Consider the following 27,105-nt stretch of genomic DNA (forward strand, 5'->3'; position numbering starts at 1 on the left):
ATTAAAAAAAGCCAGGGCCTCTTGGATTCGTAGCATTTCCAAAACGCGGGAATAGGAAAAACATGGTATTGTAGTGGAATGTCGTCTTGAATCCTACAGGATTTTATGAGTGTTTGATTGTGCATAGAAAAAACGCAGAATTCATTCAAAGAGGTTTGAGTGGATGGGATGTTTCCTTTGAAATCTAGTGCAAATGAATCATATGGAAAAATCCCTATGGTTTACAATCTTACGAATCAAACAACCAAGATAGGAAAAATTCCTAAGGATTAGAATCCTCCAAAATTCCTTTGAGGATCCTTTGAATCAAAGAAGGCCTTGATCTATTTTATGATTCATGGAATTGTGTGTTGTAAAGCATAAAGTAAAAACAAATAATGGAAATTCAACTAGAAAAAAGGTTTGGGAAGTTATGATACGGAAGATTCTAGAACAAAGGAGAACCATTGTTGCTTTGAGGTTTGTGCATTATGCTTAAGTTCAACCATGGAGTCTGCTAGATTGTACATGTGGCAAAATCCGATGGGGGGCTAGAAGTTGGTGCAAGGGGCCGAGTGGAGGGAGACTATGAAGGAGTGCACAAGTGTGAGATTGATATTTAGAGAGAGGGGGCGAGAACATGCGCTGTTGCGCGTAGTGGCGGAGCCATGAAAAATAAATGAGCTAGGGGGCCAAGCATTGCTAATCCTTTACGAGGAGGGTCAATTCATGAACCTAAACCATTTTTACCAGCAATTGTCTAATGATCACACTCATATTAGCCTCGATATATAGTGATGTTAGGGGGGCATGGCCCTTGCTGCCCCCTGTCTTCGCCATTGTGCGCGCGTCTGAGAGATGAAGTGGAAGGCATGGATGATGAGAGGGGGACGTTGGATATATAATTAATGTGGGTGTATTAGCTATATATGTAGGGGTTGTTTGGTTCTAGGCCTAGGAGTGCCACACTTTGCCATACAATGTTGCCAAACTTGCCTAAGGTTTGTTCTTCAAAATGAGAGCCACAAGCTGGCAAGTCTAAGGGAATCTTGCCACACTTGTTGTGTGTATGTGATGTGGGACCATAGTGTGGCTTGCCTAAGATGTGGCTTGAACCAAACACACACCTAAGTTGGTCAAATTTGCCTAACCTTAGGTGTGGCAAGCTTTGGCAAACTTAGTCTCAAACCAAACAACCCCGTAATCCTCTATACAGTGGTATAGATTGATCGATGTGGACGTGGGAAAGAGGGTGAGACATCACTAGATATATAGATTGATTGGTTTGTGTGGAAAACTATGAAAGACCTAGCTATACACACACACACATATAGAGGAACATCGATTGTTGCGCATGCATGCATGAGTGATAAAGAATGCCTGATATGATGGAGAGGGGGATGTGTGTGTGTGTGTGTGTGCCTTCATGGGAGACCGACCTGAAGAAAAAGATTGCATGTGTGCGATGGATAATGCCGGCTGGTAGTGTGTGTGCATGCATGCACGAGAGAAAGTTAGTGGTACAATTATAAAGAGAAGACGATTGTATGGGTGTAAAAGACTAGGTGAGGTCATAATCAATGTAAAGTTGAATTCAAATATTTGAATGCGAGATCATGATGTTTGAAACCCATGCATGCATGAATATAACGGAGATCTGCGCGGTGTGGTTTAGAAACAAGCATGTTGTAATGTATACACATTGAACAAGGTCAGACTGATTTGAATTTGAGATACCGATGGCAGACATCCTTTGGCCCCATTGCATCCTTGCATGGACACACTATTCTAATTGGAGATGATGGTTGGCTTTCGCGTCACATATCTATATCTATACCCCTATATATATATATATATATATATATATATATATATCTAGAAGACTCCATGGTTGAACTTAAGCATAATGCACAAACCTCAAAACACAAGCACTTCTTCTTTGTTCTCGAATCTTCCGTATCAGAATTGCCCAAATGTTTTTCTACATGATTTGCCATTATTTGTTTTTACTTTATTTCTTACAACACACAATTCCATGAATCTTAAAATAGATTAGCTTTCTTATAAAAACTAGATGATTTTGAATGAAATGAACTATAAGAATTAAACGAACGTCTACATCATGCATATATGACTCAAAGTTCACATGCTATAATGTGGTATTTATTCATAATTTGGTTGCCAAATCTCATGCATGCAATGCACGTGTACCTTACTAGTCTAAATGGTGTTTGTGTGTGTGTTCTGCGTGTTGAGGTGCGGATTGTCTTTTTTCTTGGGTACACGTTAAGCTTGTTCTCCCGAAATTTCAAGCCGCGCCTTGTTATGCCGGAATTTCAAGCTAGCGTCTCTGTCTATCGTGTTGCAAAACTCCCGCATCTTCAACTCGCTCCTTGGTACCCCCAAAATATTTAAGATATATCTTTGTCTCGTTGTGCTCCGACAACTCCCTCCATCTCAACCCTCGCCTTGCTATTCCAAAATTATAATGCGCGCGAAAACTCCCACCTCCTGTGAAATCCCGACACGCGAAATGCCCGTGGTACCCCTGAACCGAAAGAACCGCCTCAAATCGGTGGGGGTACTTTCATAACTTACCCCACATTTCAGACAAGCGCGTCCCTAAGCCATGGTTCCCCACTCCCATCCCATCCTTCCACCCATTCGTACGCCGAGGCCGTGAAAACCCGTGAAGCCCCACACCCTCCTCTGCCCTCCACCCAGCCGGAGCCTATTCCTCGACGATGTCGTCCACAGCAACACCTCGACGTCTCTCATCCACAGTACCGGATGAGGATCCATCATCGATCTCATCGTCCTGCCGGTTCAGCCACCCTGTCCTCCACCTCCAAGGAGCTGCCTCGATGTTCCTCTCGTCTTTCGTGCCACCTCCATTCCCATACCGATGTCTTCACCTGCACCACCGGAAGAGCAGCATCATCACCATTTCCTTGGATGAAGTTGTGGCCTAATGGATGCCACCAAAGAGATTGTACACTAATCGTCACATTTTCTTCTTGATTCGATATCACGGTGCTGCCGGCGCTCGGTCCCGAGCCGACACGGCGCGGCTCCATACACGGCGGCGTCGCCGGCCACTTCCTCCACACCATCGCTCCCTCGGCAGCAACGTCCACATCAGTAGGACCTTCTGCTGCTTTAGGTCTAGCCCACGCTGCTGCTCTGCTCTTGCTCTCAGTCCCCTGCCTGATCTGCTCTTGCTATTGCTCTTGCTCTCGCTCTTGCTCTTGCTTGCGATGCTGCTCCAATTTAGCTACACTTCAGTCGACTGAATTGACTTTTGGGTCAGTCGATTTTCAGGGGGTGGGGGGGCTCGCCGAAGTTAAGGAAGAACCAGCTGTAGCGGGGAGGAGGGCTCGTCGGAGAGGTACCCCACTATCTATCTTAGGGTTCAGGGTGGGGGCGGTGGTCGCCGGTGGTGGTGGGGCGGTGACGTGGGGATCGCCAGAGAAAAAGCTCGGCACGAGGGAGCCTAGAGGGATGGCTGGGGTGGTGGTGGACCAGCGGTGGGCAGTGTTTTCGGGGTGGGCCGGGTGGCGCACCACCGGGAGCGGGCGGCGGGGGGCGGCTGTTTGGCCGGTGGTGGCTGGCAGCTCAGGTTGGCGGAGGTTGAAGATGAACTGCAGGCCCTTGATTTCGTATCCAACGGCTGCAATATTGACTGACCAGAGATGAAAAAGTTAGTCGACTGACATGTAGCCTCACCTCTAGTGCGTTCAGTTTCGACAGTAAAATTCAGTTTCGACAGCAAAACTCAGTTTCGATAGTTAAGTTCAGTTTCGACAGTTAAATTCAGTTTCGGCAGTTAAATTCAGAGATGAGCGGCTGATGTATTTTACATCTAGCACTTTGTGGTTATGTATTTTACGTCATCTATTGCAGATGCTATTAGCATTCCACGCAGGTTAATGTTGTCTCTCTTGTCCTGCTTCAGCCTCAGCGTCGTACAACTCACCGGAGCTGCTCCAACGATGAAGCCCTCCATCACAGCGGAGCAGTACCTCGGGTTTCATCTCTAGACGCCTAAGATCTTCTTCCCCTCCTCCGACAGCCAAGTCAACCGGAGCATCCTCATCGGCCAATCCAATCAGGCTGAGATCGACATGGCTTCGCCAAAGAGGTTGTACACTTGTTGCATCTCTTTTTTACTCTACATGTTATATATATTGTCCACTAAGCACACGTAGTAACGTGAAATACGATTATTTTATCCTACTATATGACAAGCAGTGAGGTACCGGGAAACTTAGCTATCCCTGATGGACTCTCTTGAACGCCATCATTATTTATCTCTACGTGTTTGAGTTGTGCATTTGTCTATGTGCCTAGGAGTTGAGCTAGTAGGGCAGTGGCCTGGGTCCAAAGTAATAGAAGTAGCACAAAAACATTTTTTTGTGTAGGCTTTTCCTTGCTCAAGCCTGCCTACTAGAATCTCCAGTGCTTGAAAGGAAAAGTAAATGAAAAACATAGGAATTGGAAAGTTTCCTATGGTACTACTTTTCATGAATTTGGTGCAAAGGAATGGAGCAAAGGAAAATTGTAGGATTTGTTCCTTTAGTGTCTCCTTGAAAAAAAACGTAGGAATTCTAATTTCCACTTGTCCTCCTTTTCATATTCCTACTCATGAAGCACAAGACTAAGAGATAGTATCATAATAGCATTATAACCGTACATTTTCTTGTAGTTTGACTTAATCTCACCATGCTTCTTTGCATCATGTGATCTTCCAATTCTTTTGAATCATCACCCAGATTGGCAGAAATCTTATGTTTTTAAATTCTCTATTTTGCATGTGCATTCCTATCCTATTCATGTCTATTTCTTATCCCTGCATTGTTAGAATCCTCAAATTCAAACAAGCCCTTACACAATTAGTTCTGTTACAGATATGTGTCAAAGAAAACCTTGTGCGGTTTGTCCTGCTCCTGCGGCGCTGTGTTCCACCCCAGCTCAGTTGCTCCAACGACGGAAGGGTTCACATCAGCAGGGATCCGATCTCCAGACTATCATTCGCCGCCTCAGATCTTCTTCCCCGCCGCCGGTAGCCACGACAACTGCATTACCATTATCAACTGTCCAGATGACCTTGAGGACTACACGGGTCCGCAAGAGAGGTCGCACTCTTCCGTGTCTGCTTATGTTATGCATCACTTAATATGATGACATGCTACATTATCGTCGTGCTCACCTATTAGACTCTGAGTCAGGTCCAAACTAATGCTGAAACTTGTGTTTTGAAATGGTTGTGGGGTACATACTGGGGTAGCAATCTGTACTATCTGTCTACTATCTGGTTAATCTCGGGTGTCTACTATGAGTTTCATGTTGGGTGCAAACAAACATTAAAGGAGCCATTATCTCTATTTTTTAACTAAAGCTATTATCTGCTTGCTATCATTGGTTTTGGGTCTATCCATAGTTTTCTACCATCACTCTGGATTTGTGCATGCACATCTTACATTATCTCACCATGTTTTATTCCTATGCATGCCAGTTATTGTATACAATGGAACTGGTCATGTAGAGCAAAAGAGATGAGCCTTGCGTGGCAATAAAATTTCATACAGACATTGCTCCATGGTGGGCACAAAGGCAGCCCCCCTTCACCCATTTTGGATCGTAATCAAGAGGAAGATAACTGTTTTGGGGGGATTCAGAAGGAGAAGACCACTCATATTTACCCCATGAGGTCTTCTCTCTAACTTGGCATGCTAATGTTGGTAATATGATGCATATGGTGCCTTGCATTGCTTAATGTATTCATCAAAGATGTCATCTACTTAGTTTAGACATGCTTTGTGTCAATGCCATCTGTTTAGTTTCTTTATCGTATATGTGAATCATGCAATGCCATCTTGTTTAGACAGGCATCATATATGTGGATTTTGCAATGCCACCCTGGTTAGCCAGTCATCTTATATGTGAATTATATCATGCCATCATTTTTTATTACGTGTTAAATTTTTCAACAATTTTAGTACATACAATTATTCTTCCTGTGCATCAGCCATTTGGCTTGGTCATTGAAAATTTGGAGTGGAAACAAGGTCTTTAGAGCAGGCAATGCTATCTGACGAAGCGCATGTCTTGCTGGTTACAGATAGCTCCTCAAAGGAGGATTCAGAGACAGATGATCAGTCCTATTTCCCCCCTGAGGTGCATCCTCTAACTTGGCAGGGTTATGGTTCTCATATCGTGCGTATGGTATCTTCCATTGCTATGTCATTTGCTTAGTTTAGACATGCTTTGTGTGAATGCCACCTGTTTAGTGTCTAATTACCATATATGTGAGTTGTGCAATGACATCTTGTTGCAAGACATTATATATGTGAATTATGCAATGTTAAGGCATTATATATGTGAATTATGCAATGCCATGCTGTTTAGCCAAGCGTCATATATGTGAATTATATCATGCCGTCCTTTTTTTGTATTTCTCATTGCTTTTGTCGACAATGTTTTTATATTCAACTGCTCTTCCTGTGCATCAACCATTTGAATTGGTGATGGAGAAATCTAGAGTGAAAACAAGGTCTTCAGAGCAGACAATGCTACCTGCTGAAGCGGATATCTTGCTAGTTACAGATAGCTCTTCAGAGGAGGATTCAGAGGAAGATGACCAGTCCTATTATCCCCATGAGGTGTATGCTCAAACTTGGCAGGGTTATATTACTCATATCATGCATATGTTGTATTGCAATGCTTAGTTTTTACATCATATACACAATATTGAATGCCATCTCCTTAGTTGACACATCATATATGCGATTGCCCTCTGCTCACTTCCTTAGTATATAAATCATATATTTGAATTATACCATGCCATGATGTTTACATAGACAGCATGTATCTCAATTATGACATGCCAACCCATTTTCGAAAGACATAATATAGTTATCTTGTTTACATAGTCATCATATTTTAAATTATGTCATTCTATCATTCCATCATGTTTCCATCGATGGCATGTTTGTGATTTATGGCATGTCAACCACTTTAATAGACACATCGTATAGTTATATAATGTCATCATGTTTACATAGTCATCATATTTTGAAGTATGTCATTCTATCATGTTTAGTTAGCCATCATACATGTGAAATTGTGTCATGCTATCATGTTTAATTAGCCATCATATATGTGAAATTATGTCCTGCTATTTTGTTTGGTTAGACAACATATATGTGAATTATTTCATGCCCTGTTTTCTTCCCTACTATCCATTGCACCTGTCTATCTTACAATGTCTGTACATTCAATTACTTTTCTTGTTTATCAGACATTTCAATTGGATGGGGTGATGGCAGTACCTATGGGAGTTAAAACACGGTCTTGAGAAAAGATCGTGCTACCTGTCGATGCAGATAGAACCACGGTTGTACTTGCCCAAGAACCAACCCCACCACACATAACCCAGACTCATGCAGATTTTACCCCTACCCAGTTGGACAGAGAACCAGCTACACCCCTTCTAACCCCAACCCCAGCAGATAGTAACCCAGTTCCTGTTGACACAGCACCATCTCCACCCCAGAGCACCCAAAGCACGAGGACCACCACTCCAAACCCCAAGTCAACACTTAGAGCAGAAGAGGAATTGTTCTCAGGTCAGGTTCCGTAGCTATGGTTCATACTACTTTGCTCTTGCATCACTGTATTTACTCATACCAACTAATTTCAAATTTGAAGGATGCAATTGAAACTCCAATGGCACAACAGGTATGTTTTAAACTTGTTTCTTTAACGTGTTTGCTGTTGTAACTTGCTCTATGTTGATTTCAGTTTCAATTGAATAAACAGTTATGTTCTCATGCCATGCACATTACAAGTGTTGTTATTACTGTGTAGTTTCCCACACTTATATTCTGTCTATGCTGCTTTGTCTTACATAGATATGATTCGAACTATATCTATCTTGATTTGGCAACATAAACTAGAATGATATAGACCATACAGTGACCATACTACATAGATATATGTTTGTTTCATGTTGTTATCATGTCCACCTTACTACTGAACTGGTTTACCAAAATGAGTTTCATATACTACATTGTAAACCTATGATGTGTTTGTTTGTTTCTCTTTTAGAACACGGATAAAATATTGGACAAGAGTACCCCGTTATGCAATGGTAAAGGAAGTAATGCAGATAAGGTTCGAGATAGTGAGACATCCTTGTTAGTCTCCAAGAAAGTTGATAAAAACTATATTGAGGACACTTAGATAACCCCAAAGTCCTGTCTTGATGTAGTGTTCAAGTTACTGGCTACTACTGCTGGCACCAGCTCTTCGAACTCGTTGCCTGAATCATCTCGGCTTCTTGAGTCTCAACTTAAAGTTGAAAGACATCGATCAGATGTTATGCGACAGGAAGTCGAAGGACTGAGGAAGTCCCTGCAGAATTTAGATGCATACTTTCTGGTGCAACAACAAGTGCTAGAGGATTTAAGCGCCAAACAAGACAAAGTTAATAAGCTTGCTAAGCATCTTGCCAGCATTATGGGTACCCAGGATATTGTTTCTTGAGCTATTATGAAGTGGTTTCAGTTCGGGACTTGTTTTGCTGCGGCGTTTATATGCTGCTTTGTTCCCTATATTTGCACCGGTGGCGAACTTTGATGCCCAGTGGATGTAATATGTGTAATAGCCGTGATAGCCTAGCTCAAGTTGCTTGCTTATTTATTTCCTTATTGTCTTGTTTATTTATTTGCTTGTAGTCAGTGCAGTTCTTTTTCCGCGGTTTGCTAGAGGCCGCAATAACCAATTTTTTAAAACTAGGCCACAGTAACCATGGGCTACATATTTACTGTAGTTACCATGGCCCTCCTACGGGCCGTAGAAACAATGGGCCTTCTACGGTTCGTAGAAACAATGGGACTTATATGGGTCATAGACACAATGGGCCTTCTATGGGCCATATCATCAATGGGCCTTCTACGGGCCATATGATCGGTTGGCCAAACATGGGCCAATAACATACCGCATTATGGCCATAAACGGGCTAGAGTTGGAATCTCTCGTTCATGGGCCAACCATAACGGGCCGTCATTAATCGGCCATATTTGATGACGCTATGAAAATGGCCCAATGTATTAACGGGCCACAAAAACGGGCCGACTGTAACCTCGGGCTGAATTTGGCCCACAAGCAGAAAATGACAGTAACGGGTCGTAAGTAAACGAATGCTGGAAATGAGCCCAAGAATAAATGGGCCCTGATAAGCTGAAAGATAACATGAACTGGAAACATCCCAACGGAATAACGAGCCGTTAATGGGTATAAAGTGATACAATATTCATTACGGGCCAGTTTCACCATGGGCCGTCAATGGGTATAAAGTGATGCACTGTTCATTACGGGCCAGTTTCACCACGGGCCGTTAATGGGCCAAGAGTTACAAAGGGCCTCATATGGGCCGAAAGATGTCATGCGCCATACATGGGCCAGAAATTAAAACGGGCTGGAATCATATTGGACGGCCCAGATGATGCTACTAGGCCTAATTCGTATAGGTCGTAACGGGCCCTCGGTTAGCAAGCTCTAAATGGGCTATACGCGAACATGTCGTTAACAGGCTTCCCATGGGCCGGCTCGCCACCTTTTGACCAAGTCAAACGGGCCAGCCTTTTCATAGGAATGGGACTCTGTTGGGCCGTGCCATGTGTTGACGTATCATAGGCGCCTTCTGTCCAATGAGTGGATGACATCTGTCCCAACGGTGAGCCGACACGTGTTTCCTCCAACCAATGATGATTTTACACATGGAAAATCCCCATTGGTCGGGGTTGTTAACGGGTTATCGGATCCAAAACCGGACCCGATAGCTTAACGCGTTCCGTTACAGTGGATGCCACATGTCAGTCAATCTTGATGAAAGCACTTTTGTGATGCACGTTTTATCATCAAGGAAGTGGACACTTCCGTGATGATAATTTTGGTAATGTCATGGAACACTTCTACGACAGCACAGGTATGACTATCTTGATTCTGTCATAAAATCGTCATGGATGTACATGCATGACAGAAAATGTGACCTACTGTGACGAACATGTATCATCACAGAAGTGTATTTTTTTATAGTGCATCTAGGGGGAAGGTCATGGAACAAGAAGAATAAGAAGGGGGGCTCTCTCCCCCTCTCTCCCAGTGGTCTTGGAATGCCGCCAGGGCCATCATCGTGACAGAGATCTACACCAACAACTTCACCGCCGTCATCACCAACTCTCTCCCCTTCTATGCAGCGGTGTAACACCTCTTCTCCCCGCTGTAATCTGTACTTGAACAAGGTGCTCAACGCTACATATTATTTCCCAATGATGTATGGCTATCCTATAATGTTTGAGTAGATCCGTTTTGTACTATGGGTTCATGGATGATCGTGATTGGTTTGAGTTGCATGTTTTACTATTGGTGTTGTCCTATGGTGCCCTCCATGTTGCGCGAGCGTGAGGGGTCCCCGCTGTAGGGTTTGCAATATGTTCATGATTTGCTTATGGTGGGTGGCGTGAGTGACTTGATGCCTTATAATGCTATGGTTGGGTTTTACCTAAATGATCTTTAGTAGTTGCAGATTCTTGCTAGAGTTCCAGTCATAAGTGCATATGATCCAAGAAGAGAAAGTATGTTAGCGTATGCCTCTCCCTCATATAAAATTGCAATAGTGATTACCGGTCTAGTTATCGATTGCCTAGGGACAAATAACTTTTTTGTGACAAAAAGCTCTTTACTAAAACTAACTTAGTTGTGTCTTCATATAAACAGCCCCTACTTTTTATTTACTCGCTCTTTATTATCATGCAAAACTATCCAACAACACCTACAAAGTACTTCTAGTTTCATACTTATTCTAGGTAAAGCAAACATTAAGCATGCGTAGAGTTGTATCGGTGGTTGATAGAACTTGAGGGAATATTTGTTCTACCTTTAGCTCCTCGTTGGGTTCTACACTCTTACTTATCAAAAGAGTCTACAACTGACCCCCTATACTTGTGGGTTATCAAGACCTTTTTCTGGCGCCATTGCCGTGGAGCGATAGCGTGGGGTGAATATTCTCGTGTGTGCTTGTTTGCTTTATCACTAAGTAGTTTTATTTTCTGTTCTAAGTTGTTCTCTATCTTTAGTTATGGATATGGAACACGAAATACAAAAAAAATAGGTGTACTTGCTACTCATGGAGATGGGGAACCTCCTAAAACCCTCAATGCTCATTATGTGAAAGATATTATGCACTACTTTAATACTCCTGAGAAAACCCCATTCAATTATATAATGGGGGACACGTTGGATCAATGTGAATACTTTAGGGACTATCACTTGACTCAAAAAGGTAAACTATTATGGGATCAAATTCATATGTTGCATTGGTACACTCGGGAACTATGCTTGAGATATGATTATACTTGTTGCTCTAGGCTGAAGGCTCCACACCTTCCCTTGTCATGTAAATTTAATGATAATGAAACCTTGGCTTCTTATGCTAATGGTATATATGATTACTATGATGTGGAATGAATAGAAGAATTTGTTGCTTTTAAGGGTGCTTATGAAATTGAATCTTTGTTTGAAAAGTATGAAGCTTTTGATGATGATATTTATAGGCCTGAAAATTTTGCTATACTTAAATACTGCTATGAGAATTATGAATACAATGCCGATATTGATGCGTTTATTGAGAAAGTCTCTGTTGTCCAAGAAGAGACTAATATATTGCAGGAAACTATGGAAGAAGAAGTTGATGACACTGTTAGCTCATTAGATGAAAAAGATGATGAGGAGAGCAAAGAACAAAAGGAGGAACAGTGGATTAGCTACCTGTGCCCACCTTTTAATGAGAGTAACCCTCCAACTCATACATTGTTTAATGTCCCTTCGTTCTTACCGAAGGATCAATGCTATGATAATTGCTATGATCCCATTGATTCATTTGAAATACCCCTTTTTGATGAACTTGATGCTTTCTATGCTTGTGGCCATGATGCCAATATGAATGATGCTTATGGAGATGAACTTGCTATAGTTCCTTATGTTAAGAATGAATTTTTCTCTATTGCACCCACGCATGATAGTCCTATGATCTTCTTGAATTCTCCCAACTACACTATATCAGAGAAGTTTGTGCTTATTAGGGATTATATTGATGGGTTGCCTTTTACCGTTGCACATGATAATTTTGATAAATATAATATGCATGTGCTCGCTTCTCCTACTTGCAATTATTATGAGAGAGGAACTACATCTCCGCCTCTCTATGTTTCCAATACAATAAAATTGCAAGAAATTGTTTCTACTATGCATTGGCCTTTACTTTGTGTGCATGAATTGTTCTTTTATGACATGCCGATGCATAGGAAGAGAGTTAGACTTCGTCATTACATGATATATGTTCCTTTGTGCTCACTACTAAATTACAAATCATTGTTAATTAAAATTGGGTGTGATATACCTTGGGATCCGGGTGGATCCATTACTTGAGCACTATATGCCTAGCTTAATAGCTTTAAAGAAAGCGCTGCTAGGGAGACAACCCGGAAGTTCTAGAGAGTCATTTATTTCTATTGAGTTCTTTTATAAAGTTTAAAAAACAAAAATATAAAGATGGGAACCTAAAACTTTTTCAAAAATAAAAGTGAAAGTGAGAGAGATGAGCATTGTTAAAGTGGGAGCATGCCTTGAACTTTGTTCATGCCCATGGAAACTTTGTGAATCTTAATTACAGAAACTTTTCAACAAAATTAATTATCCCCTTGTATAAATTCATTGTATTATATAAATAATGTGCCAAGATTTTCCTTTAGGATTATTAGATTGCTTGTTTGGTTTGTGCAGTGTAAAAACAGAAACTTTGGCTGTAGTGCGTGATTTAAATTTTTTTACTGGAAAGCCAAATGGTTCTGAAACTTTTTGCACAATACTTCTATACAAATTTTTAATTGTTTCATAATTGTTTCAGAATTTTTGGAGCTACAGATGTATGGTAGACGTTCAGATTTCTACAGACTGTCCTGTTTAAGACAGGTTCTATTTTTGATGCATTGTTTTGCTTGTTTTGATGAAACTATCGATTTTATCGGTGGTATAAGCCATGGAGAAGTTTTAATACAGTAGCTACAATGCAAAAACAAAATATGAATGAGTTTGCAAAAGTACTTAAAGTGGTGATTTTTTTTATTATACTAACGGATCTCACGAGGGTTTTGTTAAGTTTTGTGTGATTGAAGTTTTCAAGTTTTGGGTGAGATCACGATGGATGAAGGAATAAGGAGTGTCAAGATCCTAAGCTTGGGGATGCTCGAGGCACCCCAAGGTAATATTCAAGGACTCCCAAGCAACTAAGCTTGGGGATGCCCCGGAAGGCATCCCGTCTTTCTTCTAACGATCATCGGTAATTTTACTTGGAGCTATATTTTTATTCGTCACATGATATGCGTAAATATTGGAGCATCGTGTGCTTTTTATTTTTATTTTAATAATGCACCATGCTGGTATGAGATAGTCCTTGGTTGATTTATAGAATTCTCTTTGCACTTCACTTATATCTTTTGAGTATGGCTTTATAGAATGCTTCATGTGCTTCACTTATATCATTTGAAGTTTGGATTGCCTGTTTCTTTACACATAGAAAACCGCCATTTGTAGAATGCTCTTTTGCTTCACTTATATTTTTTACTGTGTGGGCATACCTTTTGGACAAAGAATTAAACTCTCTTGCTTCACTTATATCTATTTAGAGATATGGCAGGAATTGGTCATTCACATGGTTAGTCATAAAATCCTACATAGAACTTGTAGATCACTAAATATGATATGTTTGATTCCTTGCAATAGTTTTGCGAGATAAAGATGGTGATATTAGAGTCATGCTAGTGAGTAATTGTGGATTGGTAGAAATATTTGTGTTGAGGTTTGTGAGTCCCGAGGCATGCACATATGGTGAACCGTTATGTGATGAAGTCGGAGCATGATTTATTTTTTCATTGTCTTCCTTATGATTGGCGGTCGGGGACGAGCGATGGTCTTTTCCTACCAATCTATCCCCCTAGGAGCATGTGTGTAGTACTTTGTTTCGATAGCTAATAGACTTTTGCAATAAGTATGTGAGTTCTTTATGACTAATGTTGAGTCCATGGGTTATACGCACTCTCGCCCTTCCACCATTGCTAGCCTCTTTCGTACCGTGCAATACCCTTTCTCACCTCGAGAGTTGGTGCAAACTTCGCCGGTGCATCCAAACCCCATGATACATTATGCTCCATCACACATAACCTCCTTATATCTTCCACAAAACAGTCACCATACCTACCTATCATGGCATTTCCATAGCCATTCCGAGATATATTTCCATGCAACTTCCATCATCTTCATATACATGACTTGAGCATTCATTGTCATATTGCTTTGCATGATCGTTAGATAGCTAGCATGATATTTTCATGGCTTTTCCGTTTTTTGATATCTTTGTTATGATAGATCATCGCACATCCTGGTACACTACCAGATGCATTCATATAGAGTCATATTGTTCTAGATATCGAGTTGTAAGTAAATAAAAGTGTGATGATCATCATTATTAGAGCATTGCCCCAGTGAGGAAAGGACGATGGAGACTATGATTCCCCCACAAGTCATGATGAGACTCCGGACTTAAAAAACAGGCCAAAGAAGCCCAAATAAAAAAAGAGGCCAAAGAAGCCCACCAAAAAAACAAAAACAAAAAAATGAGAGAAAAGGACAGAAGGGGAAATGTTACTATCCTTTTCCACACTTGTGCTTCAGAGTAGCACCATGTTCTTCATATAGAGAGTCTCTTGAGTTATCACTTTCATATACTAGTGGGAATTTTCATTATAGAACTTGGCTTGTATATTTCGATGATGGGCTTCCTCAAATGCCCGAGGTCTTCATGAGCAAGCAAGTTGGATGCACACCCACTTAGTTTCCAGTTTGAGCTTTCATACACTTATAGCTCTTAGTGCATCCGTTTCATGGCAATCCCTACTCCTCACATTGACATCAATTGATAGGCATCTCGATAGACCGTTGATTAGCCATGTCGATGTGAGACTTTCTCCTTTTTGTCTTCTCCACACAACCTCCACCACCATATTCTATTCCACCTATAGTGATATATCCATGCCTCACGCTCATGTATTGCGTGAAAGTTGAAAAGGTTTGAGAACATTAAAAGTATGAAACAATTGCTTGGCTTGTCATCGGGGTTGTGCATGATTTAAATATTTTGTGTGGTGAAGATGGAGCATAGCCAGACTATATGATTTTGTAGGGATAACTTTCTTTTTCCATGTTATTTTGAAAAGACATGATTTGTTTATTAGTATGCTTGGAGTATTATTGTCCTAATGTCAAATGATAGACTATTGCTTTGAATCACTCGTGTCTTAATATTCATGCCATGATTAGATTACATGATCAAGATTATGCTAGGTAGCATTCCACATCAAAAATTATCTTTTTTATCATTTACCTACTCGAGGACGAGCAGGAACTAAGCTTGGGGGTGCTGATACGTCTCCATCGTATCTATAATTTTTGATTGTTCCATGCCAATATTCTAAAACTTTTATATACTTTTGGCAACTTTTTATACTATTTTTGGGACAAACATATTGATCCAGTGCCCAGTGCCAGTTCCTGTCTATTGCATGTTTTTGTTTCAAAGAAAATCCATATGAAACGCAGTCCAAACGAGATAAAAACTTCACGAGATTTTTTTGGAATATATGTGATTTTTGGTGAAAAGAATCAACGTGAGACGATGTCCGAGGAGTCCACGAGGCAGGGGGGGCACGCCCTGGGCCCTCGTGGACACTCCGTAAGGTGTTTGGTGCCCTTCTTTCGCCGCAAGAAAGCCAATACCCAGATAAAAATTATATCCCAAGTACAACCCAATCGGAGTTACGGATCTCTAGGAATTTAAGAAATGGTGAAAGGGCAGAATTAGGGAGTGCAGAAATGGAAGGAAACAGAGAGAGAGAGATCCAATCTCGGAGGGGCTCTCGCCCCTCCGCCGCCATGGAAACCATGGACCAGAGGGGAAACCCTTCTACCATCTAGGGGTAAGGTCATGGAAGAAGAAGAAGAAGGGGGGCTCTCTCCCCCTCTCTCCCGGTGGCGCCAAAACACCGTCGGGGCCATCATCATGATGGAGATCTACACCAACAACTTCACTGCCGTCATCAAGAACTCTCTCCCCTTCTATGCAGCGGTGTAACATCTCTTCTCCCCGTTGTAATCTCTACTTGAACATGGTGCTCAACGCTATATATTATTTCCCAATGATGTATGGCTATCCTATGATATGTGAGTAGATCTATTTTGTCTTATGGGTTCATTGATGATCGTGATTGGTTTGAGTTGCATGTTTTATTATTGGTATTGTCCTATGGTGCCCTCCTTTTCACACAAGCCTGAGGGATCCCTGTTGTAGGGTTTGCGATATGTTCATGATTTTCTTATGGTGGGTGGCGTGAATGACAGAAGCACGGACCCGAGTAAGTAGGTTGTTTGCGTATGGGAAGAAAGAGGACTTGATGCCTTATAATGATATGGTTGGGTTTTACCTGAATGATCTTTAGTAGTTGCGGATTCTTGCTAGAGTTCCAATCATAAGTGCATATGATCCAAGAATAGAAAGTTCACTCAACACGGGGACCAAGAAAAGAATAGTGATGGTGAGAAGCATCACTGTATCAAGAATTCATAAGAGGTGGTGAAATTCTCACAACATCCTTGACATAAAAGACGGTAATACTCTAAGGTAGACAAGAACAGATGATGGATACAAGGAACACAAGGTATAACACAAAACACGAAAAAGTTTGTATTTCTCATCAAGAATTAGATTGTTATTCTGGAAGATCTCAGAATGTTGATGATGCCAGATATTTAGTAAAGAGGTTTCATGAAGATGTAATCGATAATTGATCACACCAAGCAAAAGCAATGGTGCTGCAAGGGGTTATTGGAACCACGGATACGACACAATCACGGAATCAAGCTTGTTGTTCAAGGCAATGCGATATGACGAGGAAGATGGATGTAGGCTTAGCTCATCGTCAAAATTTTGTGCTCCGGGACGAAGGGCCTGGTAGCATAGTTAAAATTTAGCACGATAATTATATAGCCGACCAGGCTGGGAATGACATGAAGGATTATTAAACTCATAAGCAACGAAAATTACTTAGAGTTATTGAATCAGAGTGCGGATATTCACTTATCTGTGTTCTCGATTGACCAATAACTCAGAACCCGGGGGGAATCTGAAATCGTTGAAAAGCAATACTAGATGAAGACTCATAGGAAGCAACACAGTTCTTTGATATCTGAGGGAGTTCTAGATTAGGGGGTACTTGGGTGTCCGGGCTAATCTATATGGGCCAGACTAAGCGGCCGTGAAGATAAATCAGAAGATCATCCCCCATGTCTGGGTAGGACTCCTATATGCATGGACCGCAAGATTGGTGTCCGGATATTCTATTTCCCTTCCTTGTATACAGGCTCTGTGCAACCCTAGGTCCCTCCGGTGTCTATATAAATCGGTGGGTTTAGTCCGTAGATGCAATCGGAATATTCATAGGCTAGACGGCTCGGGTTTAGTCATTACGATCTCGAGGTAGATCAACTCTTGCAACCCCTATACTCATCGAATACAATCAAGCAGGACGTAGGGTTTTACCTCCTTTAAGAGGGCCCGAACCTGCGTAAACATTGTGTCCCATTGTCCATTGTTAGCATTGATCCTTAGACGCACAACTTGTGCCCCCCTACCTGAGATCTACCAGTTTTGACACCGACATTGGTGCTTTCATTGAGAGATCCGATGTGTTATTAACAGAGGAATCGATGGCTTGCCTCGTCATTAACGACGATGCTGTTTCCGGGGAGACCTTTCTCCCCGGTCAAATCTTCGTGTTTGGCAGCTTCATGCTACGTGCCAACTCGGCCGGTCACCTTGAGCGGGTCGACAGCTACGCCCCTGGTCATGAGATCAGGTTTGGAAGCTTGAATTACATTGCCAACGTCCAAGGAGACCTGATCTTAGAGGGGGTCACGGCTTTAGATGCTGCTCTCCGCCCTCATGAGGAGGGTCTTCGGATCCACTCTTAGATCCCGTCCAAGGATCGATGCTCACATCTGCCTCGGCCCTAGATCCAGAGTAGATCGTATTGTCCAAAGATGGAAGGATCGACCCCACCGGACTCTCTCCTATCACGGAGCTCCCAATCGGAGACCCAGATGTGATCATGCCATTGGTGAACCCAGAGTCAAATGGGACTCTCCCAATCATCGGGGAGCCGGACTCGCCTGTGGACAATAACTCCGAACTATCAAAGTCTCGTCCATTGAGCTCGATCTAGTGTCTATCACCGAGCCTGGCCTCGTAGATCCGCAGACTCCTATCCAGCTTTCGCTCTTAAGCGAAGCACTTGATGTAATACAATCTCTCGCCATCATGGAAGTATCGTCTCTAAACTACACCCAGCTCAGGCTGGGGCCTGAGAGCAGGGAATTTTACACCCCACCCACCACCCACTTAGTAGCCATTGTCGAGGACTTAACCGACATGCTAGACTATGCCTCCAAAGACATCGACGGCATGGACAATGATGTTGATGCCGAACCAGGTCAAAACCCGCCCATCACTGGGCATTGGACGGCCACTTCCACATACGACGTATACATGGTGGACACGCCAGAGAAGAAGGACGACGACGGCATTCAAGATCCAGGCAAGGATAAGCCCGTCAATGAACCACCAAAGCACAGGCGTCAGCGGTGATGCTCACGATCGCGTCGGGAAAAGGATAGCAATACCAACACAGGAGATAATGACACTCCGGATAACACCGAAGACCCCGACCACCCCGTCAAAGCCACATCCGAACAAGATGAGAGAGAGGAGGGTCAATATAGCCCCGAACAAGCTGATCACGAAGATTCGGAAGAAAATAACTACTTACCTGCCTCCAGAGAGGGTGTTAGCCTCGGTGACAAAGATTTTATCATCCCAGAGGAACCCCTCGAACAAGAATGCTTTAAGCGACAGCTCATTGCCACCGTGTGGAGCCTGAAAAAGAAACAGTAGCAGCTTCAAGCTGAACAGGATACGCTCAACGATAGATGGACCAAAGTCCTAGCTGTCAAAGAATACGGCCTCGAGCAACCAGTAAAGAGTTACCCCGAGCGTAGGTTGTTGCCACAATTCGACGATGAAGCTCTCAAGCCAATACCGTCAAAATACAATTATGCTGATCAACCAGACCGACCACGACATGGACGGGACAAAATAACTCATCATGTTGAACATCAGCCCGCACCCCCTCGTTGTAGAGGCAAGGAGACAGCGACTCTAGACTACACATACGACTTAGGTCAGGGCCTGGCTAATAAAGCCGGCTAGACTAGATCAATTTATGGATCTAGAGGACGTGCTCCGGCATGAAATGACGGCCATCAAGCCTAGCATGATGAGCATCGTCAAGTTCGGGGTCAGCACGGAACACAGATGCCATCCGAACTCCATCGCAATGTCGCTCGGTATAGAGGTTCCGCACACCTATATGCTTTACCAATGAAGTAATGCAGCACCAATTCCTGGAAGGGTTTAAACCCGTGAACATCGAGCAGTATGATGGAACGACGAACCCCGCCGTATGGATTGAAAATTTTCTTCTCCACATTGACATGGCTCGCGGAGATGACCTCCACGACATTAAATACCTTCCCCTGAAGCTGAAGGGACCAGCACAGGTTGAATAGCCTACCAAAGAACTCCATTGGAAGCTGGGAAGATTTAGAAGATGGTTTTCGGGCTAACTTTCAGGGCACTTATGTCCGGCCACCGGATACTAATGACCTAAGACATATAGTCCAGCAGCCTGGAGAGTCACCTTGCAGACATTGGAATCGGTTCCTAATTAAAAAGAACCAAATTGTGGACTATCCAGACGCCGAAGCCTTAACGGCCTTCAAACACAACGTCCGTGACGAATGGCTCACCCGACACCTCGGGCAAGGGAAGCCGAAGACCATGGCAGCGCTTACAACACTCATGACCCACTTCTGTGTAGGCAAAGATAGCTGCTTAGCTAGTAGAAGCAACAGTTCTAGCAACCTCGGCACCTCTGAGGCCAGGGACGGCAATGGTAGAACACGCCGCAATAAAAACAAAGTGTCGGAACAATAACGACGACACATAAGATACGGCAATTAACACCGGATTCAGTGGTTCCAAACCCAGTCAGCGGAAGAAACCTTTCAAGGGCAACAGAGACGGTCCATCCAACTTGGACAAAATCCTCGAGAGGCCTTGCCAGATTCATCGCACCCCCGACAAGCCTACCAACCACACCAACAAAAATTGCTGGCTTTTTAAGCAGGCTGGTAACTAAATACCAAACACAAAGGGAAAGGCCCTCCAAGCGAGGATGATGATGAGCCCTGTCAGCCAAACACCGGGGGGCAAAATCAGTTTCCCCCCGAGGTGAAAATGATGAACATGATCTATGTCACCCATATCCCCAAGAGGGAGCGCAAACATGCATTAAGGGACGTCGACGCCGTAGAGCCTGTCGCCCAATTTAACCCATGGTTGGCTTGTCCAATCACCTTTGATCGCAGGGACCACCCAACTAGTATCCATCATGGAGGTTCGGCGGCCCTGGTACTCGACCCTATCATCGACGGATACCATCTCACCAGAGTCCTTATGTACGGTGGCAGCAGCCTTAACTTGATATATAAAGATACTGTCCCGAAAATGGGCATCGACCCATCAAGAATAAAGCCTAGTAACACTACCTTTAAAGGAGTAATACCTAGCGTGGAGGCCCATTGCACGGGCTCCTTAACACTGGAAGTGGTATTCGGCTCTCTAGAAAACTTCCTAAACAAAGAATTGATCTTCGATATCGTCCCTTTTTGTAGTGGCTATCACGCATTGCTCGGATGAACTGCTTTCGCCCGCTTTAATGCAATCCCGCAATATGCTTATTTGAAGCTCAGTATGCTCGGACAACGTGGCATCATTATAGTAAATGGAAATATGGAGCGCTCCATCCATACTAAGGAGCACACCGCGGCTCTAGCAGCCGAGGTGCAGGGTGGCCTCATCAAGCCAAACAATTTATCGGTGATCAAGACCGGTGACATTACTAAGTGAGTCCGATCCGCATCTCAGTGCGATAGCTCAATGGATCCAGAGCTCGAATAGCAGTTCGGCCTCCGCCCACTACCCCATAAGGTAGCAACATATGTACCACGTGTACATAACTATGAAATTGAAATACCTTGGGAAAACGCAGGGGGCACATTGCGGAAAAGGCCCATAGTACGGCTTGACCCTATTTTGGACCTTACATATTTTATCTCATTGCAAGTTCATTAAAAAAAACCTATCGACTCTACGGTTGCACGGGGCCTCTCTCCATGTCCCTCTCTTTTTGAAGACAACCATCAACTCTTCCTCTCAAAGGATTCCCTATCAAGGAGAAATGGCGCAAACGTGCGGCAGGGCACCACTGGGATCTTCAAACCACTACTTTTAGGCCCTATGTAGACCTTTCCCTTATGTAAACTTTTGGCATGTAACATGACCACTATATTTATGGAATTATCTGTCGAAACACGTCTCGACGTATTAATCAGGGTATAAAGGAAGCAGCTGATCACTGCTTTTGTTCAGTACTTATGTTATATCATCACCTGTATTACCTCCCTACTTCAGACTGCCCCACGTGCTTTAGTCCGGCCCTAACGCCGGGGGTTGTAATCGACCTGGCACGTCCTAAAGTCTGAACACCTATAGGGAGCTCTTCGGCGTCCCGGATATAGCGTTATATGCACCGTCTCCGAATCAAGTCTTCGGTCTATAGTTGGGTTGCCCGGCTCCTGTGGTTACCACCTTACATTCCGCTCGTTCGGCTAAGGTAGTAAAGGGAGAACTACTGCGATTGTATTTCTGGTTCGTCCAGTTAAGTACCTCAATAGAGAAAGCTAAAAACTGACCATCATGATAAGAGAGAGTTGGTTAGCAATCCGGTGACTAAGTGTTACACTACAAATCGTTAGCGATTCTCACCGTGTCATATGAGGGGCTGGTCTTCGACCAGTCACGTTGCAAAGGCATCGTAATCCTGCTAGCTGCATACGCAACAGGGGCTAGTACTTAGCCCCACCGTTAGACTCCTATGGCTAAGTGAAGGTAATGAAGTCGCATAGTCCGATTGCCTGGTTCACCCCGCGGATGCCTCCTCTATGGACCAAGACGTTGGGTCAAGTGCAGTCACGCGTTATGTAGAACACCCCTCTAACATTTACATGGGGGAAGAAGCCGACGACTGGCAACTTTCAGAAATATAAAAAATGGCCACACAAGAGGATAAATAAATGGAAACAAAAGGCGCACGCATAAGATATCTCAGAGCGCAAGTTCATAGCATGGTTTGTACAACCCGAATTCATTTAATCGAACATGACATCCTTTGAACATTGGCCCTGTACTATTCGGGCTCCTTCGAGGACCTCATTGAAGTACCTTTCTGGCATCCGATGATTCTTGCCTTCAGGTGGACCTGCGGTCGCCACGTTAGTGGCCTTCATCTTCGCCTACTGCTTCTTGACACGGGCAAAGGCCATCCGGGCACCCTCTACGCAAGCTGAATGCTTTATAGCATCAATCCGAGGTTGCACATCAATGAGCCGCTTCACTAAGCCGAAGTAGCTGCTGGGAATGGCCTCGGCTGGCCAGAGTTGGAGTACTAGATCTTTGATGGCCAAGCTGGCCACCCAATGAAGCTCTGTCAGCTGCTTCAGCTGGTCACTTAGAGGCGTCGGATGCTCCGGCGCGAGTTATTGCGACCAGAACAGTTTCTCGGTCGAGTTCCACTCTTGGGCTCGGAAAAACTATGTGGCATCGGCGACGCTCCTCAGAAGATCCACAAATGTGCCTGGAGAACTCCAAATCTGGGTAAGCCAGATATACCTCTTACTTCCAAAGCTACTCTGCAAAGGAAAGGCCTTACTAGCCGCTATCTGTCTCACATGATGGATCTCCTCGTGAGCACTCCGAGGCTCGACCCGCGCCTCTTTGGCATCTTGGAGAGCCTTAGCAAGCTCGGTCGACTGGTGCGAAGTCTTCTACTCCAAGGTATTGCATTTGTGGATGGCGTCCTTCAGCTCCTGCTCAACTTCGGCCACCCGAGCTTCTACGCAAGCCAAACTCTTTATAACATCAATCCGAGGCTGCAAATTGATGAGCTGCTTCACTAAGCTGAAGTAGCTGCTGGGAATGGCCTCGGCTGGCCAGAGTTGGAGTACTAGATCCTTGATGGCCAAGACGGCCACCCTATGAAGCTCTGTCAACTACTTCAGCTAGTCGCCTAGAGGCGTCGGATGCTCCGGCGCGAGATATTGCGACCAGAACAGCTTCTCAGTCGAATTCCCCTCTTGGGCTCGGAAAAACTATGTGGCATCGGCGACGCTCCTTATAAGATCCGCAAATGTGCCTGGAGAGCTCCAAATCTGGGTAAGCAAGATATACCTCTTACTTACAAAGCTACTCTGCAAAAGAAAGACATTACCAGCCGCTATCTGTCTCGCCTGCTGGATCTCCTCGCGAGCACTCCGGGACTCGACCCATGCCTCTTTGGCATCCTGGAGAGCCTTAGCAAGCTCGGACGACTGGTCCAAAGTCTTCTACTCCAAGGTCTCGCATTTGTGGATGGCGTCCTTCAGCTCCTGCTCGACTTTGGCCACCCGCGCTTCATTGTGGCAGCGGGCAGTCTGCTTTACCTCCAGCTCTGTAGCCGCTTTGTCGGGGGCTGCCTTATTAGCCTCTTCCTCTTTCTTGGCGCGGGCAAGCGCGCCTTTGAGGGACTCGACCTCGGCTACGCTAGCTATAATCATAATCAAAAAACTCCATGAGTTACACTACTCAATCTACATGTCACTTCTGATATGAAAATAAATTCCTTCTTCAAATTTTTTGCATACCTTGTGTTTCCTCGAACCGCTTGATAATGCGGTCGAGTTCCACATCGACCAGCCGATGCTTCCTAATGAGTTTGGAAACCTCTGTGGCCTGGGCAATAGCAGCCAACATGGATGCCTATTACAAAAATAGCACAATATGTTATTTTCTGGATTATCATATGGATCCTCTGCCCGGTTTATTCTAATCCGGACATAGCATCAGGGGATACTGTCTATGCACATGTTTATCCTTGCATATAAAAGTTTTTAGAACATTACGTCGCATACCTCAAAGCCTGTTAGTAGGCTGCAGAAGGCTTTGTTCAGATCGCTTTTAGTAGACTGAACCTTTTCCAAAAACGCACCCATCAAGATGCGGTGCTCCTCCATGATGGAAGCACTTTGTAGTGCTTCCTCCAGAGCATGAGCCGCCTCAGGATAAACGGAGGTTGTTGATGGAGCTGCTGCTCTTCCGCCCTCTCTCGAAGGGGGCTGCACGTCCAATCCCGGAGCCGTGTTGGTCTCCAGAATGGTGTTCAGCGGGGGCCCGGATTGATGGGGCTCCCCACCGTTGGTTGTCATGGGGGTCGCCTCCCACAAGTCTTCAACGACCAAGGTATTAACCTCAGGCGCCTTCTTGACAGCCTCGTCCAACCCTCCTCGGCCAGGAGAGGTCCTTCGGGACAACACTTCGGTGTCCTCCAGGGTGATAAGCAATGAGGCTCACGGCGGCGTGTTGATACGTCTCCAATGTATCTACTTTTCCAAACACTTTTGCCCTTGTTTTGGACTCTAATTTCCATGATTTGGATGGAACTAACCTGGACTGATGTTGTTTTCAGCAGAATTGCCATGGTGTTATTTTTGTGTAGGAATAAAAGTTCTCAGAATGACCTGAAATTTCACGGAGATAATTTTTGAAATTAATAAAAAATACTAGTGAAATAACCAGTTGAATGGGGCCCACACCCTGGCCAGGAGGGTGGGGGTGTGCCCTACCCCCCTGGGCGCGCCCCCTGGACCTCCACCGACCTCAACTCCAACTCCATATATTCACATTTGGGGAGAAAAAAATCAGAGAGGAAGATTCATCGCGATTTACAATAAGGAGCCACCGCAAAGCCCTGTTCTTCCTCGGGAGGGCTGATCTGGTTTAGCGACTAGACCACAAACAGTCTGATCTCTATGCATCAGTGTCATCCCTGGATCGGTAATGCTGACACACACAGTACTTGAAGGATTTATAACGGAGTAGCAATCACACACTTATTACAACGAACGTCTCAAAAGAGAACTTATTACAAATAATATGGCTTAAGGCAATCTAATAACGATAACAGTGGAAGGCTTGGAAGATAAGCGAGTCCATCAACTCCAACGGCATCACTGAGTATAGAACCACGACCTAAAAGCACCTTACTCATCGTCTGAAAAGTCTGCAACATGAACGTTGCAGCCCGAAACGGGCCAGCACATGGAATATGCTGGCAATGTAACACATAGAGAGTAATGAAGGAAATAAGGCTATACTACATGCATATTATGCTGGTGGAAAGCTCTATGGTTACAGTTTTGCATAAAGCCAATTTTTCCCTACTGCAAAGGAATAAAATTTTATTTAACTATCATGGTGGTTGTTAAACATTGAGAAGGGTACTCCATCTCAATCCCAATTAAGCATCATCATTAAACCCAACAAAATTTAATTAAGTAACATGATGAGATACATATGATAATCGAAGTACTAGATACTCAAAACGTCCATAACCGGGGACACGGCTAACCATGATTAGTTTATACACTCTGTAGAGGTTTGCGCACTTTTCCCCGGAAGACTCGATCTCCTCCGCTTGTTTTCTCGCACTACATGATGTTTGAGAAATGGATGACCGAGACACGGTCTTTCAGAAGCATTAACTCTCTACTCCGGGTAGACCGTACCAACCTACATCCCTACATCTGCTAGTCTACCACTTCAAGAGCTCACGCAACTTAATCAACTATGCTAGAGCCCATAGTAGCTTGCGGCTGCACACGGAAGTTTCTAGCATGAATAATCTCATGATCCCTTTGAGCCTGGGTGGCGGTCCATAGGACAATCACACGGTACCCAGGGATTTCCAAAAATATAGGCAACACTGGGTTCCCCAGGTGCCTCAATCCACCCAGATGTGAATTTAAGTTGCCACCTTATGTAAACCATTAATTGAACAATCTCACATATGTCATGGAAACACTCACCCAATCCACGTCTACTAGCATAGCATGGCAATATAAGCAAACATAGAAGTAACTCCCAAAGATTTGATAATAAACACGTAATAGGTTCTACCTCATCTACTTCCCAAAACCCACATATTAATCAAATCCCTAATCATGCAATTGTTCGAGGATTGATCTAATGCAATAAAACTGGGTAGTAAAGAGGTATGATCATAGTGCTACTTGCCTTGCTGATGATCCGTGAAACCTAGAGATTCGATGTAGCAAGCGGCGCACTCCGGATACTCTATCGCAAACAAACAAGCATACATTAAGCACTTATCTAATGCACAGGTAAAACTCAAATAAGAGATCTAACCAGAAAGTTCAACTTAAGAACTCCAGTTTGCAAAAAGAATCAAATCAAACGAAGCAACGAAAGTCGAACGGCGAAAGACACAAGCTTCGTTTTACTAATTTGGACATAAGTCAAATTTATAGTAGCAAAAACTTGTTTGAGTTGGTTAAACGGAAAGAGGGTTTCGAGGCGAAACTCCAGGCGCTTGAATCGCGTGATTCCGATAAACGAGCAAAAAGTTATACTAAAACGAAAATTGGATCAGAAATCACGATCAGAATAATCGCAGAAAATCCGATAAAAAGAAAAACGGACGAACAGGCTAACGAACGAACGTTAACTGTCTGCGGATAAACGACAAAAATCGTTCGTTAAAACGAATGTATGGACGAACGTCCGCTAAATAACTAAACCGAAAAAAAAACCGATCTAAAAAAATAAACCGCGGGTTCTAAAAAACCGATGGTTAACCGACGAAAACCGGTGGCGGATCCGGCGGCTACCTCGACGGCGGGACCGGTGGCGGCGGGACCGTGGCGAATCCAGCGATGGCGGCG

Source organism: Triticum dicoccoides, chromosome 4B (genome assembly GCF_002162155.2).
Source record: "Triticum dicoccoides isolate Atlit2015 ecotype Zavitan chromosome 4B, WEW_v2.0, whole genome shotgun sequence".
Taxonomy (NCBI): domain Eukaryota; kingdom Viridiplantae; phylum Streptophyta; class Magnoliopsida; order Poales; family Poaceae; genus Triticum; species Triticum dicoccoides.